Source organism: Octodon degus, unplaced genomic scaffold, assembly GCF_000260255.1.
Source record: "Octodon degus isolate 3935 unplaced genomic scaffold, OctDeg1.0 scaffold00040, whole genome shotgun sequence".
In the NCBI taxonomy this organism is placed as follows: Eukaryota; Metazoa; Chordata; class Mammalia; order Rodentia; family Octodontidae; genus Octodon; species Octodon degus.
In genome coordinates this window covers 10,975,197-10,993,629 of record NW_004524616.1, presented here as the reverse complement: position 1 = coordinate 10,993,629, position 18,433 = coordinate 10,975,197, and the positions used below count along the sequence as shown (strand labels likewise).

The following is an 18,433-nucleotide window of genomic DNA, read 5'->3' as shown; positions in this document are numbered from 1 at the left end:
TTGATGATTTATTTAATTGAGTGGTAGCGTCACACTGCAAGCCTCAGGAAATAATGTCTCACAGAGCAGTTAGTAAATAACATCTTAGAACAACAGGGAAAACCGAAGTACCTACTTTAGCGAGGAAAGGGATAGCTAGAGAAAAAAGGACTTTGGAGGCAAATGCTGCTTTACTTCTGCCAATTCCTTCCAAATTATTATATGAGGAAAAGCTATTTTTCAATTTGAATCTTCACAATTACTTCAGAATAATTAAGGATACAGTTCTGAGAAGAGTGTTTTAGTAGATACATGAGTTCAAATGAAAAAGAATGTATTGTAGAAAAACAATTTTGTTGTACTTCAGTGAATTGATCACTATAAGTGATGATGTAATTGTAATTACTTCAGTTTATGATGCATCCTTAAAAGTGTAGATGTATTTATAATTATAATAATAAAAATATAGAGCATTATTAAAATCTTCCTCTGTACTAGGCATTTTTTTTTTCCCATTCTTCCTTTCTTTCTTTCTCTCTCAATTCTGGGTACTGAACTCAAAGCCTTGACAATGAGCTACACTCCCTTGCCCTTTTTTATTTTTTTATTTTGAGACAGGATCTTTCTCAGTTACTTAGGTGCCTCTAGGTTAGGTTTAAATTTGCAATTTTCTTGCTTCAGTCTTCCAGAGTGCTGGATTACATGGAGGCATCACCATGCTGGGCTATACTAAGCTTTCTTGAAACTTGCAAAACACTAATGTACTAAGTGTATCTTTTCTCCAAAGAACTTTGATATACATTTCCCTCTCCCTCTCTCTAGCTCCCTTTCTCACTCTTTTTCTGAAACAAAATTAATTTTGCTAGTGTTCAATTTTTTTTTCTTTTTTCCTTTTTTTTTTTTTTGAGACAGGGTCTGACTTTGTATTCAGGCTAGCCTGTGTTCATGCTAGCCTTGAACTCATTACATAGGCCAGGCTGGCCTTGAACTTGCCACACTCCTCCTGCCTCAGCCTTCCTAGTACTAGGAGTATAGATATGCGCTACGATACCATGCTTAATTTCCAATTTCTGTAAGACAAAAATCAAAATGGATATTTTCAGACTTAAATGACAGTTGGGATGTTACCTTATACTTGGAATAGGAAATAAGGATTATGGATTTTTAATTGAAGTTTTAATCAAAACTTCCAAATATTCATTCATTAACTTAATCACTTGCTCTTCATTCACTCTACAAATACAGCGAAGGTTCCTGACCTCCTGTAATTAATAGTCCAGTGAAGGAGACAGATAAAATAAGTACCCAAATGAGTATATCACATAAGACTGTGGCAAGACTATAAAGAAAACAAAACCAGGGTGGAAACAGAATCAAGGCAGAAGCAGAGGAGGCCCTAAACAGACCAACATGATAGACCTGGGAAGTATGTGTAAAATGTGAGCACTGAGAGGCCAGGAAGGAGATGATGGAGCTGTGGAAGCTGCCCCAAACAGAGGGGATTGCCAATGCAAAGGGGCACAGGTGAGAATGAGAATTACTTAGTAGACTAACAACCAAGAAATCTGGTGGTTAGAAATTTGGGTGTGAGCAAAAGGTTAAATAGTGGGGTCAGAGTTGGGCAGAGGCCCCATCAGTAAAGACACTATGGGCCCTGGTGGTCTTGAGACTCTTCCCAGCAAAGGGAAACCACAGAGAATTGGAGAGGATATGAGCAGACAGACACAAGTCCAAACCCCAGCTTAGCCACTTATTAGTTGAGTGACCTAAGCAAACTTCTAACTCCTGTTGGATGCTAAAGTCCTAATTCATAAAAGGGCACTAAATATAAAATGGCTGGTTGCAGTCATTAGTAATTATCCATGTTGTGAACATGATATAAAAAGTTAATAGAACTTTTTATATTCAAATAGACCTATACTAAAAGAGAATACTCTGGAAATATAGAATTATTGAGAAATAAGCAAGTTATTTTAATCTTTTTTTTAATTCTGTAAAGATCATATAATTATTAAGTACAAACAGATATAAATTAGTACATCTCAATTCATCAGGTTTATTGTGTTTCTAATCAGAATAACGATTGATCTTGGCTCATCTCTCTGTCCTTAATTAGCCTGCATTGTGGCTTTTTTCTCTGTCTATCCAGGCCTTGCCATTTTGTATCCAGAAATGTGTAGCAGTTTAGTGGTACCCACCAACCTCACAGCAGTCATGAGGGGAACTTCAGTTATTTTCCAAATTACAATATGAAGTAAATACAGTTGCCTGCCAACATCCATCCCTCACCATACTTCCCCAACACACACTCTCTCTCTCTCTCTCTCTCTCTCTCTCTCTCTCTCTCTCTCTCTCTCACACACACACACACACACACATTTTGCTAACAGAATCTTGATTTTGTTCAAGTTCACTTCTTCCTCTCTCAGGCAATGATGCTTTGCTACTGACTCACTGAGAAATGGGTTTGTCAGTTCTCTGGGACTCTTCTAAGAAATGTTTTCATGTTATGGAATAATGACCTTGGAATGGGGGGAGCATTTTCATTTTCTGTACTTTAGACATTGTCATGTCTACAAGTGACATCTAAGCTGTTGCAGTCATCTTGCAAATAAGAAAAGGACTTGTTCTACCGTGAAATGACCCCTGAGAACAATACAGATGAAAGGAACCTATATCCTTGATGATGTCATGTACCTTTGGATCAACCAATCCAACCATGAGTCCTATTTCTTATATGATATAATACAATCCTTTCTCTTTATGTCAGTTTGATTTGGAGTATTGTTTTGTATGGAGAGAGAAGATCTAGCAAGTTGCCTTATTACTTCATGTGGGCATTACTACTTTGAGAAACTACTCATTTTTCTGTCTCTGAGAAGTTTAGAACTAGAACTAAGACTCTGACTCTAGGTCCGTGAATTCTAAGAATCCTGAAATATGGAATAGACCTTTGATTTGCAAAACTGGAATAGTCACTTAGAAAAGCCAAAGGGCAGACACACTAGAAATCACAACAGGAAGATGGTACTTTGGCACAAGTGGCCAGCACCGAATAGCTTTTCTGTGGCTTTCCCACCTATTAAAAACATTTAACTTCTATCTATTGGGGGCATTTGTTCTTCTTCTAAGGTCTAAATGAACAATACATTCCCTGGATCTTTTGTTGCTCAAGTCTGTCCACTTTGTAAGATTTGTCACAGATATCATGTAAAATCATCATAGGTGCAGGTACAGACCAGATGTTAAGGAAGTAAAAGTAATGGCATACTTGCCTGGGACAAGAGGACTATGCAGGAGTAGTACTTCAGAGAAGATGTGAGAGTGCAAGTTGTGCAGGATCACCTAGACAACTCTCCTTGAAAGAAGGGCAGTTATCTTCATTTTGGCTAAACCTGGCCCTATTTCCATGGATTGATCTGTACAGAGCTGACTAGGACTTTCTCTTATCTCTTCAACTGGCTTTAAGCAATGCAAATTGGTCCAGCCCAGGTGATGATGTGCAGTCTTTGAAGCAAAGCAACAGGCCAGTGTTACCTTGCCCCAGAGAACATGTGTGAGCTGGGTGGGATGGAGAGTGGTGCTTCACACTGTAGGCTGGGAGCAAGCCTCGAGATAAGATGCTGACTTCCCAGGACGAAGAAAATGACACATCGGAACTGAAAGGTTGACACCAAAACCTTAGCTACTACTTCAGATTGTGTTATGCAGATTACTCTTTCTGCATATACTTCTTTCTGTATACTGCAGAGGTGATTTCAGACCACCTAGCAAGCCCAGCTCACAGCACTCATGTACTTCCTGTAAGATTCTCAGTTAATCATCCTCTTGCCACTCCCTTCTTCTCAAATTAATAAAATTCCAGTTTGGCTCAGGGTCAAGGCCTTTGTTCCCATTAGCCATCATCCTAGCTGGACTTAGGACCCCCTTGGATCCTGACCATTTTGTATATATAATTGTATCTTTATGCTGTGGGTTGCACTGGGAGTGGTAGATTGGGAATAACTCTCTAGAATTCCAATAACTTTTCTATAGGATTACAAATATAAGCTTTTAGGACTGTGATGAGGACTAATATGGGCTCTCTAGATGGTGGGGATTCACATTTGGATTTGGGGCCTGGAAAAAAAGAGACTACATAAATATCTAATGTTTCACAATAAGATAAAAAAAATCAGTATGGCTTGAAACTAAAGTAACCATTCCTGTCTAATAAGCATTCTTCCTACATGAAAATTATAGAATTATAAATCTAGCACATAATGGAGAGTAGAAAATTAATGTATCCAGATTTTATACTTCAGACAATCTTTGAGAAACATTACTTAGAAAATGAGGTGAACATTATAACTGGTGAAAGCGCACTAGAGACCATAATTAAAACAGAATAGTAAATGGTGCTTTAGTTCCTGAAAGGGTCAGTATCAGAATTCCACTTAACATCTCCATTACTTCATAAGAAAAGTGGAAATTCACTTAGTGGGAGGATGGTATCTAATTGTGAGATGTTGCCAGGACACAGGAAAGTGTTGGAAAAATACATGAAGAGGTTAGAAACAATGCAATTTAATCAGGTAGATCAGAAAAACAACAAATGAAGAACAGAAAACTGAAAGCCACAGGCAATAACTCTGAAGGAAAAGAAAATATGACAACTGTCGACACTGTCTACAATGTAATAGCCTAATCTAAAAAGAGAAGCAACAACAAATTAAGAAGTAAACAAAGTATGCATCAGTCTGTATGTCACATTTTTAAAGACGTCAGAGGAGACTTGCCCTTCTTCCTGGTCTGTGTATATTGGTTTAGTTTCTGTAAAAAGCTTCATTTCCTTGGTTGAAATGACTGTGTATCTGTTGTCAGGGGAGCCTTCTGATCTTGCCTCTTAGTGATAGGAAAGTGAGCATGAGGTGGTAACTGTGATTAAGCAGGTAAAGAGGAGTGTCACTGGCAGGTAGGAGTAAGGTTTTGTGAGGCTAATTACTTCAGCATTCTCTAAGGCTGCTAAACCATGCAATATATCCCATGATAGAAACACACTGGAATTCTCTGTGAAAATCCTTTGACAATGGTAAAAAAAAGAAATGCAGTTACTCTTGCAGGGAAAAGATTAATGGTCACACTGATTAAAATTCACCTTTTAAAATAAAGTACAGTCCTTACCTGAAAAGGTAAAGAGAGTATCAAGAAAAGGAAAACATTATTGAAAGGTGGGGACTGAATTAAGAAGAGAAGTTGAAATCAGGGACACTTAAAAGGTTAAGGGATGTGCAAAGTGTAAGAGGAAGAAGATTTGGTATCTAGAACATTGAAAGGCAGATTTGAGAAAATGCAAAGCAAAACACCACAGGGAGAACATTTAAACTTTACTTGTTGCAGGGAAGGGGATGAGCTGATTGGCCTCTGGACCCTCAGCTGAAGCCTTCCCTAAGGCTTTTCCAGGCCCCAAATCCAAATGTGAAAGGGGAAACCCTAGGATATGGAAAGACAAGTATTAGTGATTAATGAGACACAAAAGAAACCAATGTTTGAACTCATGACCTAATCCAGGGTTGCTCATCTACTCTGTGTCCTTCAACAACTAAATACCTTTCAAACATAATTATTCAATTTTCTAATCTATCCTTGGCAGTTATAAGAAGGAAACACCTATATTAAGTGAGGCACAATCTTTCACATACACAGAAAATTAGGAATATTGATCTCCTGTGTCCTCCAATTCTCCATAAATTCTAACATAAAACATTACCTTAAGGGTCTTGAGGACCATGGAGATAGCTCAGCAGGTTTAAGCACCTTTCTGGTAAGTGCAAGGACCTGGGTTCAATCCCCAGTACTGCATGCTATGGCAGTCCTAGAATCCCTGGGCAGGCTGAGCCAGCCACCAAGACCGGGCATGGTGGCGCATGCCTGTAATCCCAATGCTGGGGAGGCTGAAACAGGAGGATCACTATGAGCCCAAGCTGCATAGTCAGACCCTATATCAAATATATAAATTTTTTTTTAAAGGAAAAGGTCTTGAATACAAGCAGTTATACTTAAATTCAGTCAAACAGTAAACTCCACCTGAACCCAAGGTCTGTACATAACCATGTAATGCACCTCCCAGTACTACTGCTTACATACACCACTAGACTACATGATAAATAAGATTATATCAGGGGCTAAGATTTCTAAATGAAAACTGTTACAAATATGAGTCTCTGAACTAAAAATCTATTGCAATTATTAAAATAGTTTTTCCATCACCCTGAGTTTTGTATACCAGCAGCCTCTAGGCACAGCATCATCTTGCTCTTTAAGGTCTCTGAAACAAGATATTGTCAAATCTACCTAGTAACCCACATTGTATGGGGAACTGAACCAACCCATGTGCAGCTTTAGAAGATGTGAGAGTGAGGCTGTCCCTAGGATCAAAGTGGGGCCCATGAATCAGCTGCTTTACAGGATACAAAGGGTATGTGCGCAGAAGAGGACACATGGGGACAGCCTAGAAGGAAGGCAGTGGGAGATACCCTTGAAGAGTAACACAGAACAGTAGTGAGAGGAGATAAGGCACGAATGAAGCAAAGGAACATTGAAAATGGGTGGGGTAGGAGTAGATGGGCATTCTATGAAGTGCCAAGTGCTGGTACTAAAGCTGAAACTGGAGCTCTGCATTTCAGTTATTACTACACTCAGACTTTTGGTGGCATCTTTCTTTATTCACATCTTTGTAAGATGTCCACTTACAATTCTTTGTAGCTTCTAGTGAACCTAGCAACTACTTCCTAAGTAACCTTTCTTGAGAAACTGTAAGATAAAAAATATCGTCTCTGCCTTCAAGGGGCTCCCAGTCTGACTACAGAATACAGGAGATAAGGGCTCTCCCTATGGAGGATATCAAGCCAAGGAGGAATGCAGAAAAGCTTTGCAAAGGCATGAATCCTTGAATATTGATTTAGCTAAGCAAAGGAGAGGTACTGCCCATGATAGGTACTTAATTAGTATTTGGTAATTAATTTCAGCTCATTTTGCTTTGTAATGATTACCTGGAAGAATACTTAAGGCTGGGAGCTAGCTATTAACACCTTTATTTTAATTGTCAATTAAAAAGATAAATCTATCCATTTCATTGTTCAAAGGTATAATCTGAAAAGAACACTATATCTTCCTTTGGCTGGGGATGGGGAGTACACTCATAATTTTTGCAATTACAAGGCATTTTCTTGTTCTATTTATTTCATGGCAAAAGTTTTAAAAGCCTTCAAAAAGCACATTTTGCTCACTTGAAATATGTGTGTACATTTTAGCATAAAATATACTTGGCAGCTTCTAACATAATTGGATGGCTACGCCTTGCAAAAACTTGATTTCTTTTTAATCAAAATTTTAGAACCATACTGGGTTTCTTGCCAGTGCAGCAACAGTGAGCAATAAATACATCATTAGATCAATGGTGGTCTGATGATGGATCACTCAAAAGATACTTCCAGCCAAGAAGAATGAGACCAAAAGTACCATTGTGCAGATTAATAAAATATTATTTAAAACACAGATACCACACTAACATAACAGGGAAGAAAACACTGTAAAACAGAATGGAACAGCTATGGGTTTATGACACAGAAGTGAGCATGGATTTTCCTAAATACTTGAGAGCAGCCACACTATTATATGTGCCTCTGATTAGATCCAGAGATGAGAAGGAAAAAGTTATAAAACAAAACAAAACAACAAAAAACTAACCAGGGGAAAGCCTGCTGCTACAATAAATTATTTAAAGCCAGCAGGGTGAGCAGGTTGTGAAGACAATATAAAACAGAATCAATGCCCCAAAGAAACCCAAACCATCCGCACCTCTATAAATTTCTTACCGCCCTGTCTGGCATTTTACTAGCGGTATTTCTTTCCCACATGCTCCCCATTCCATCCCACCCCAACCCTTCACTTCTGGCCTAGTTCTTTTCTCAGAGCTTAGCATTTGTTTTTCTTGTGTAACTCAAGATCTGTTGTCCTCTGTTATGTTTTCCACTTGTATTAGGAGTGTCTGTGAGGCCACAGATGAATGCATCTGTCACTTCATTCATCTGGATCTTAAATTTCTCAGTGACACCATAAGCTGGGGATATCTAACACAGCACACATATCAACATGACTTTAATATCATCCTTTACCCTCTTCTATTTTCTTTCCACAGTTATTGTTAAATCTACAAAGCTAAAAACTACAATGAAACTTTCCTAGCTCAATGACTGCTCTCTATTACTAGATTGAAATTCAACAGCAAAGGTAGGAGGCTGAAGGAGTATTCTGAGAAGCAGCAGTTAAAATGACTAAAATTCAAGTATTAGGAGATGTTAAGAAAACAGATTGACTTGAAAAATTATTTTTTTTTTTTACAAGTACATTTCACCATGAGAAAAAGGGTAAGGAAAGAGTCCAAAACTTGAAAAGAATTTTTCAAATACAAGTTAGATGCCAGAGTATGCCATGGCAAAAAAAAAAAAAAAAAAAAAAAAAAAGTGTCACATAGAAGCTTGCAATGACCTATGGCCCAGTTTCAAAAAAAGCAGCATTCTACTGTAAGCTTTTCCTTTTTTATACTGGGCACAAATCAGAGCCATTGTATGCTTAGGAGCTGTGGCAGACTTCAGGATTTTCAACTTTTCTCTGTCCATCAAATCATGCTGAAGCTAGGCAAATGAAATACAAGTAATGATGTTTTTGCAAGGACAAAAATATTAGCAGCATAACCTGATTATAAACAAAATAGCACAGGGCTAAAATAGACATCTAAAGAATTCTTCATGATTCTTCACATAGTCTTTATTCCTGTTGAGCTCTATTACCTTTATCAAATTATTTGCCTCTCTAGGTCAAGGTTGGGTGGTTAAGCTTAGGGACACTGAACCACTTATCATATTTTGTGGCTAACTTTATAAAGAAAACTGTAGCAAAAATCATATTCACTATGAGAAGAAATGAAAAGAAAAATGTTAACTGTAGATGGTATAAATGACAAAGCTTAAACCACCACACCACTAAATAAAAACAGTTCATAAGGCAAACTTCTCAGCTGTTGGTGTCATCTTTGAATATGAAAAGACAGGCTCTAAATATTATCCTTTTATAGCTATAGTTTGCTCATCTGGAACAAAGTAGGGGAAAAAAATCATTGTCCTCAAAAGATTGTAAAGAAAATGACCTATCAATATGGCTGCCAAGAGTTCCTTTAAACAGAAAGTGCTCCCTAAACGTCTCAGTGATGATCCAATGGTTTGGGACAATCCAAATTCAGTGCCCCAGCATAGCCATGTTCCTTTATCATCAGGGAAGTAAAAATTCTGGGCACTTCTGACCTCTGTGAAGTCATTTGGGTCCTTTAGTACTTGAATGGTAGAAAGGGAGGATAACTTCTGTTAGATCCATTCTCTTTCAAATTTTATGGGAAAATTATGCCAATCTGATATGGGAAACTAGAACCCAAAAGTCAATACTAAACAATAAATAAAAAACTAATTGGTAATAATTAATAAATCAAAATCGACACTGATTTCAATGAAAACAGAGATAGCAATTCTCAACACATTTTCTTTGATGATGAGAAAATACACCTAATTATTTGGACAGCTCAAAATACTTTGAAGGTGATTTTCAGAAGACAAGTTTCCCTGATCTCAAATGTAGGTAGCTGAAGACAGTTTGCTGGCTGACAGCAGGACAAGCCGCATCTTCCCAAGGATACCTGACTTTGCACTGTATCAGCCTAGCAGAAGTGTATCTGTGGTGACAGCCCCAAACCTACAAGGGCTTTTAATGAGAGAAAGATATTTCTTCTCCTATCCTCCAGAGAGAAATGACCAAAATCTGTACTACAGCTAGCCAAGTCATCCTAGAGCTTCCAACAAACCCAGTGTTTTGGAGGTAGATGGAGAAGGGGTCAAAATTAGGGAGGCATCGTAACTTACCATGCTTCCGAGATTTCCTTAGAATTGGGGTCAACTCGGAATAAGGATTCTTGAACACTCAAATATAGGACAAAAGGGGCCCATATTTGGAAAGAGAGTTAATGCATTACAGTACCAATAAATTTCACAAGGCCAGTAAGTGCCACCATTCAAAGCTCATGTTCTTTTATAAACAACATTCTAATATTTTTTGAAATATGGGTGCCTGATATAAGAATCATTTAGGGGTGCTTATTGGAATGCAGTCTCCTAAGTCCTACTTGGGCCTCAGACTGAATCCCTGGGACTGGAGTTCAGCTCAAGAACTAAATTTCTTGAAGAAACCAGTAGACTTGATGATTCATATCAAAGTCAAAGAATTATTGTGTCCATAGAATTCATCACAAATTTAGACACATATATATTAAGAATTTGTATATTTTCAAAAAAAAATATACTATACATGTAAAAACAGGCAAGAGAGATAGCTCAGTGGTCTAAGCACCTGCCTGGCAAGTGCAAGGACCCAGGTACTATCCCCAGTATCACATGCCATGCTGGCCACTGAAACCGGGTGTGGTGGTGCATGCCTGTAATCCCAGTGTTGGGGAGGCTGAGAGAAGTGGATCACTATGTGTCAGAGCTGCGTAGCAAGACCCTGTACCAAATAAATAAACGAATAAATAAATAAATTGAAAAAAAATTTAAAGTGAAAACAGTACTTTTTATGAGTTCTTAAAACCATTCCAGTTTATTCTACCTACATATAATGAACATCACTATTAACATGTAGTTACTGGCATAAAATTATTGTGAAAACATCAAAAGTACTTCTAAAAATTATGGCCTTTATTGTCATCCAAAGTAATTATGCTATTAAAAGAATAATTTTTAAAAAATATCAGTCATATGGCTGCAGGAACTTATTAACCTCTAATGCTCCTCTCACATCGTTTTAGTCATCAGAATTGTTGTGATGAAGTCTTTTTATTATTTTTAAACTATAAATTACAAACCATTATGACTAATGATTAGGTTAGAAATGAATTTATGTCCAAGTTATAAATTCCTAAAATTATGTTTCATTAATTACTAAAGTAGTCTTAAGTCTAGTATGTGATACAGTTCTGTTTACTTCTATTAAGGTGTTTTTCTGGGGTCAAAACAATTCATTTTTAAAGCATTTTCTTAAGAAGCAAAGGAAAATAGTTCTGATATACACACTACTGCAAAGCAGTAAACCAGTGTTGCACAGAAATGTGACAAGCACTACATTTTTCCCCCATGGGGATTATTTTTTCTCCTATAATTCCCCCAATCATGGCTATAATTATTTCACAAAATACAGTTTGCCATTTCTAGAGACAATATTCTGCTCTACCTTCCTTCTCACAAAATCACAAGTTCCGGCCAAATAATGAATGAAAATAGAACTTGAGAGGCAGGCTTTGTTTGTAGCATGTTGTTTCTGCTAAGGGTGGCCCCTACCCACGCTCCACCCCAGTGCTGACTGAAGTGTACATGTTATGTTTTAACAGATGGGCAGGCTGGCGGCTGCTGGGCTGTAAAACAGGAACGCGGAATCTGCACCGAGCGGCAATGAACCGAATGCTCGTAAAGTTCATGGACATACACTGACCCAGACAGACCAGGCAGATGCACACATGCTTACACATCCACGCTCACATGCACCCCGCAGCTAGAGGGCTCATCTCTGAAACCCAGGGGAAGTTCAAAGCTGAGCTGCCCTTGATATATTTCTACCTCATTCACTTATTAATTTTACACACACACACACACACACACACACACACACGGTACAACCCTCATACGCATATACACACAACTACATATACCGATGTTTTATGTTTTCAAATATATAAATATTCCTAAATTTTAGACCCAAGTCTCTCTAGTACTCTCAACAAGCTTTCATTCTTGTCAATTAAGAATGACAAGATAATATTGTACTGAATTCTATTGAGTCCACACATAATGTAATCTGCTTGAATGCAATTGCACTCAGAAAAACAAGCTGCTTTTACATCAAGAGAAAAAGCCAAAACACTAACCCGGACCGACCCGCAGACTAAGTGTCAGATGTAACCTTGAGTCCTCTGTCGTCAGTCATGACACAACTTCCCCACTTGGACACACAGGTGCTCAAACACATGCCACTGACCCGCAGCGGGTCCACCAGCCGCGCCTAGGGCTGCCCGGGCTGGAGCTCCGCGTGGACAGCGGCTCCTGGAGCCGCAGAAGCGCCGGGACACTCCTCGCAGACGCGGACCGACGCAGAGGTCCGGGCCTGGGGGTGCGCCCGCGAAGGGCGCGGGGTTCGGCGCTCCCAGAAAGTCCGGACTTCGCAAACTTCAACGTCCAGCGGAGCTGTCAGCCCCCTTCAGCTCGCCACCCCAGTCGCCGGGGGCGCCGGGACCGCGCTCCTCGGCCCGGGCGGACGCGGACGAGCGTCGGGGCGCCTGGGACCCGCGTCGCCCCGCTGAGGCCGGGGCGCGAGCGCACGGACGGCGGCGGCTCCGCCAAGTTGGTGCGTCCCGGGGCCGGCAGGGATGCTCCGGAAACAAGAAGTTGGGGAGCTGGGGCACTGGCCCGCGCCGCCCGCCCGCCCGCCCCGACCTCCCGGCAGCCACGCTCGGACCGACCGACGGACGGGCCGCGCAGCGCCCGAGGCCACTCACCCTTCCTGCTGACTCCGGATCGCAAACCGACGCTCTGTGGCAGGTCCCGGGTCCCCAGCTGTCCCGCCCCGATGACTGCTTACGCCCCACAGAACCGGGGCACATTGGCTCGGGCAGGCACCTTACGGGAGCTCCGCGAAAGCCCCGCGGCCGCCCCGGCTCGGCAGTCGCCAGGAGCGCGCTGACAACTCATGGACCTGCTCCGCGACTGAGGCTCAGCGCCGGGTTGAGGAGACCAGCTCCGGAGGGAGGCGGGGCCGACGGCGGGTGGGCGGGGCGTTCGCCGGCCCGTGACGGGCGGAGTCGGCAGCCAATCGTGGTGGCGCCTGGACCCCAGGCTGTGGTGGGGAGGGCCTAGCGCCGGGCTCCGCCCTGTAGCCACTGTCCAATCGCTTTCGGCCGGGGGTGGACTGAGAAGGGTTGCTGGCTGCGGGGAACTTGGCCGCTGCAAAGTGTGGAGGCTGCGGGCTGACGCTGCTGGCCCCGTTGAGATGGGACCTGGACACCTCCGGAGTGGGGCGCGGCGCGGAAGGCTCTGGCCCGGGACAGGTCTTGAGCCCCGGAGCCTCGGCCTATCGGCGGGCTGTGGAGCGAGATGCCCAACCCCACGCGCGTAGAGACCGGGTCGACCACGCCAGTTCTGGGTGCCCGGAGGAGTACAGAGTTCGGCCGACCCAGGGAGCCCCAACCGTCGGAGGAAACTGAGGACCCAAAGAGGGTGAGTCCCAGGCCAGGCCCTGCAACCGCCTGTGGAGGCCTGGGATGAGGACTGAGAGCTCTGGATTCCCTGAAAAGGTTCTGTTCTCCACCTAAGAGTGATCTCCGTAACAAACCTGCGGCCCCGAAGACCGCCCGGGAAGTTTAGCACACCTTCCCTTCTGAACTTCGCCCTCGTCACCGTCCTCTTAGGGACCATGTCAGAAACTGGTCGCCTCTTCCCCACCCAGGGAGTCCGTACACTTGCTCAAAACTGAGAGCAAATGGGAGGTTCTGGGGCCCAAAGGCGCCAGAACCTGAGAGATCCTCCCCAGGGAGGCTGCCCTTCGGAGTGGCACCTGCAGAGGTTTCTTGGGCTCCTGTGTCTTGGGCCCTCTGGGACTCTGGAAGGGCCAAAATTAACCATCTTCGTGGAGCAGAAGCCTCAGAGCGAGCTACATCTATCCCACTCTGCACTTTGGGCTCCTCCCACCTCAGGAGCACCTGGCTGGCTTAGAGACAGGGAACCAGCTGAGAAATACAAGAGGGTACTGAGAGCCTGTGTTTCTGGTATATGTGCTGCCAAAGCGAGAAGGAGCCTGAGTTCTTGGGATCACCAGAGACCAAAGAGCCCTGGAAGATGGATTCGTGAACTCTGCCCACCCAGCTGTCCAGGTCACTGGATCTGCTTGCTTTCTTGGAAGATGGTCTTTTCAGCGCGCGTGCGTGCGCGCGCGCACACACACACAGCTGTAAATGTAGAATGAAAAGCAGGGGCTTTGATGTTCTTACTTTGCAAATGAGACCTAAAATGTGCTTCAGTGATTAAGACCTCCAGGTGCCTGGCATGCACCTGCCATAAGGCACTCAACTCATGTTAGCTGAAATGTAAGAATGCATAACAGGAAAGAGCCATGTTTCTTGGTGCCCTGACACTTTACCCACATACCTTACCTTCCCTCTTGCTTCCAGTCCCCAGCTGTTTAAATCATTGTCTCTCTCAGATCAAAAAGTCCTAAAACATAGGCACCTGTTCATAATGGAGCCACAGGTGTTATTTCAGTGGGTAGCTGGCCTCCATAGAGTCTTAGAGCATGGCTGAGCTCTCGAGAATGTCCTGATGAGATAACCGGGGGAAAAAGAATTTGCCTCTGAATGGATAGGACTGAAATGGCTCCCGTGACTTCAGTTGAGTTTCAACTCTGTCTCTTTAGCACTCTTTCTCAAGTGGGGAAAGGACCATTGACAGGCTGCTAAGAAGACAAGAAGGCAGCCTGGAAAGTCCTTAGCTGGCCCTGAAAAATTGGTCAGTGATGCCTAAATTGCTCATACTTAAACACTTTGCTTCCTAGTAACCAAAGGACTAGTAGAGGTGTGGAAGACCATCCTATTCAATTCCAGGACTGGTACAGATGAAGAACACTATCTCATTTGATTATAGGGCTTACTCAGTGTACTGTATTACTGGATGACAAGAATGGCTCATGTCTAGAAAGAATTAGATATAAATAACACACATGGAATATACATTTAAGTCTCTGCCCAAGTTAGGATGGAGGTAAGGATAGAGCTGGACATTCCATAGTAGTAAAAAAGTAACTCCCTAACCTGGTTCTGGCAGTATTAGCTTTCTATCCCTCTGACAGAAGACCGGAGAAAGTCAACCTAAGTAAGAAAGGTTCATTTAGGCTTGTAGTTTCACAGGTTGTGGTCTATAATTGCTTGATCTCTTTTGGCCCATGGTAGCACAGTACCTCATAGTGGAAGCACAGGGTAGAACAAAGCTATTTACCTCATGGCAGCCAGGACACAAAGAGCAGAGACTGGCTTCCTAATATCCCCTTCAAGGGCACACCCCTACTTTCTTTCAGTAGGCTCCATTTCCACATCCAGTAGTGCCACAGGCTGGGAATCAAGCCTTCAACACATGAGCCTTAACAAAGACCTAAACTCTAGCAAGCAGGAAAATTCCACATCATCTGACTTTTAAAAACTGGACTCTTGGGGCTGGGGATACAGCTCAGCTGTATAAGCACCCACCTGGCAAGTGCAAGGTCCTGAGTTTGATTCCAGTACCGCAAAAAGACAAACAAAAACAAACAAACAAAAAAACTGGATTCTTCTGTTTGCTTTCATGAATTTCTACAAATCTGTCCATTGAAAGTTTCCTTGAACCATCATGTTTGACTGAAATTTTCACAGAATAAATATCTTCCAGGAAGTTTTCACAGAATAAATATCTTCCTTAGATTTTTCTTTTCCCACAGTCCTGGACGTAACTAGAGAAGTCACAGCATATAAAGTTTTTTTTTTTTCATAAAATTATTTTTAAAATTACATTGCTAATAGGAGGGCACCACTGGCTGGTAAATGTATTTACTTTAGATAAGGACAAAAATAAGTGAAATCTCCTTTTGTGATTTAAGTTAGAATTACACAGGTGACTTTCACATCCTGATTTCCAAAGTTTTCCATTTGTTTCACACAGACATGTTCATCCACAGTCCCTGGACAAGTAACAGTTCTTATTTTCTGTTGTACAGTGGATTAAGTGGGAAAGAGACATTCGGGCTACATTCATGTTTCCACACCATCTTTTGTTCTAATTGGTTTTCAACAAAAGCATATCATTGGACACAAGTCATAGTCCTTTGGTTGGCAGTTCCCCTAATGATCTTTTGAGTTTGGGTCATCCTGACACTCTGCCAGGGAAAATGAGATCTATTCCTGGTGCAAGAACTCATGCTAATACTATCTGTACAAAACAAACACATGAAAATCTGCATGTGGAAGCCACTTGTTTAGTTCCATCCATTTCTGAATGAGAAAATTTCACTCAGGGATGAAGTTTATGGTATAGTTTGAGACTGAGAATACTAAGGTGGAACCGTGGAAGCAGAGCTTGTCCCTTTGTAGATACTAAGGGAATTTGTCATCAGGCATTGTCACCATTCTCTGACAAACAAAATTGTAGAGCCTTCTAAATTTCAGTAGGATTTGACTGGTGTGAGCTATGAGTTCTAATCAGAGCAGTTGCCATGGTGAATGCTGCTGGAATTCACTAAACATCTATTTTTTCCTTGCTGCTTTGGCCATAAAACGGCAATGGCAGAACTGGTCCACTGTGTTTAGCTGCTCAAGGGGAAACCCATGGCAATGCCTTTGAAGAACACTGCAAATGGATTGAACTTCTAGTTCTGCTGTCAGTAAGTGGAAGAAAGTGAGGTTGAGGTGGGAAAATAATACTTCCTGAACAATTCTTCACTTACGCAGTTTCCATCTATTTTCAGTCTCATTGTACTTTTGTTCTTCTATAAATGAGTATTAGGGAAAAGAGCACTTTACTTTCCTTCTTTGACTGCCAGATATTTTGGAGGTTGTTAATGGGAATGAGACACCAAAATAGGAAGAGTTGTAGAAGCAGACTATAGTTGAGGAAAATTTTAGTGAAGTAAATATTATTTTCCTTTTCAACATATTCATTTTGATAATATTCACAATTTGAAGAGGTTTTATGAAAGATCTTAGTAAAAATGCAGAAATTTCTAAATTCTTACCAGAAGCTATAGATTCTAATAACAGCTCTATTCTAGATTTATTCTGAGACCTTGGACAACTCATTAATGTTTTCTGTATTAGTTTCACATTTATGACACTGCAATAATACTTCTGACCAATTTTACTGAAATGCAAGAGATAATTAATGAAATATTGATGGCTTTGTAGACCACAAAATAGCATGTAGGTGTTTGGCAAACTACAGTGTTTATATTTAACAACAAGAAGATAATTTTGTAACAGATTTTTCTGGTACTATATGTGCAGCCAGTGTGACAGCATCCACAAAACACTATTATCTCATTACATCTGAATGTCAAAACAACTTTCCCATTTGAGACTTGTACTGCCACAAGTCCAACTACATTAACATACGCTAACAGAAATGGGTAAGGAAGGGAACTTGGGATTTCATCATACATTCCACAGGAGAAAAACTATTTTGTGCTTCTTAAAATTGATATCACTTATGACAAGTTTGGTAGATAAAGACTGCAATGATCTTGATGATAGCCTGATAGAAAACTTGGTCAGGAATCCACCAGAAGAGATTTTTTTTTTCCCCCCCAGAACCGGGGATTGAACTCAGACCCTTGTGCTTGCCAGGGAAGCGCTTATTTCACTGAACCATCTCTCCAGCCCCCCACCAGAAGAGATTTTAAAAATTCCTAGCTTTAAAACTTCAGAACAGCCTGACTTCAGTCCTCAGTTCTGAAAACAACAGCAACAACAACAACAACAAAAACAAACAAACAAAAAAAAACACTTCAAAACAAAATGAGTAACCTTGAGTTAGGCAACTGTTTAGAAAGGGACAATCATGTGCTTGGGTGGCAAATGGACTTCATCAGTGGGGTTCCTCAAAGCAACGGAAGCAAATATATATGAGGAATTAGCTTAGTTGGTAGTCTAGGTTGAGAAATTCTACATTCTGTTGTCTGCCAGTTGAAGAGCCAGGAAAACTAGTGTTTTAAGGGTTGAGAACCTGGCAAGCCCATGGTGTAACACCCAATCTGAATGTAGGAAGCTGATGTCCCAGCTAAATTCCTGTTAGAAGCTACACATTCTACTAACAGGCAGGTGGGAAGCAAAGGGTTGAATTCCTTCTCCTCCTGCCTTTTTGTTCTTCAGTAAATTGGATGATGGCCATCCATACTGGGGAAGACAGCGCACTGAGTCCATCTAGTCAGATGCTCATGTCACTCAGAAATGATGATTAATCTGGATGCTCAGACACATGGCCAACTTGACACACAACATTAACCATCACAAATTTTTAAAGCTTGAATATATCCTTTTTCTACTTCTTACTATGAGATCTTGGACATGTACCTTAGTGTCTCAGAACCAAAGGCAGTGGATGTGAAAATGATTAGGTTTGCTTCCTTAGTTTGCCACAGAGTTCAGATGAGAGCCTAGAACAGTGCCAGGGTTTTAGAAAGCCTTCTACTGAAAATGTGACTAATACTTATGGGTACTTATTACATGTCACCCTCTATTTTATCCCTTTTGTATCTAATAAGCTAATCCTTGTGACAAGGTATATTGTTGCCATTTCCTCTTAGAGTTTTT

General features: G+C 41.4%; 1 protein-coding gene across 1 annotated transcript in view; it reads right to left on the bottom strand.

Annotated features, from left to right (window-relative positions):
* March3 (membrane associated ring-CH-type finger 3) overlaps window positions 1-12,820 on the bottom strand; it is a 167,188-nt gene extending 154,368 nt beyond the window's left edge. Inside the window, exon 1 of the mRNA XM_004631319.2 lies at window positions 12,608-12,820. The gene's annotated coding sequence lies outside the window, so the exon portion shown is untranslated. The remainder of the gene's footprint in view (window positions 1-12,607) is intronic.
* Window positions 12,821-18,433: the final 5,613 nt, after the last annotated feature.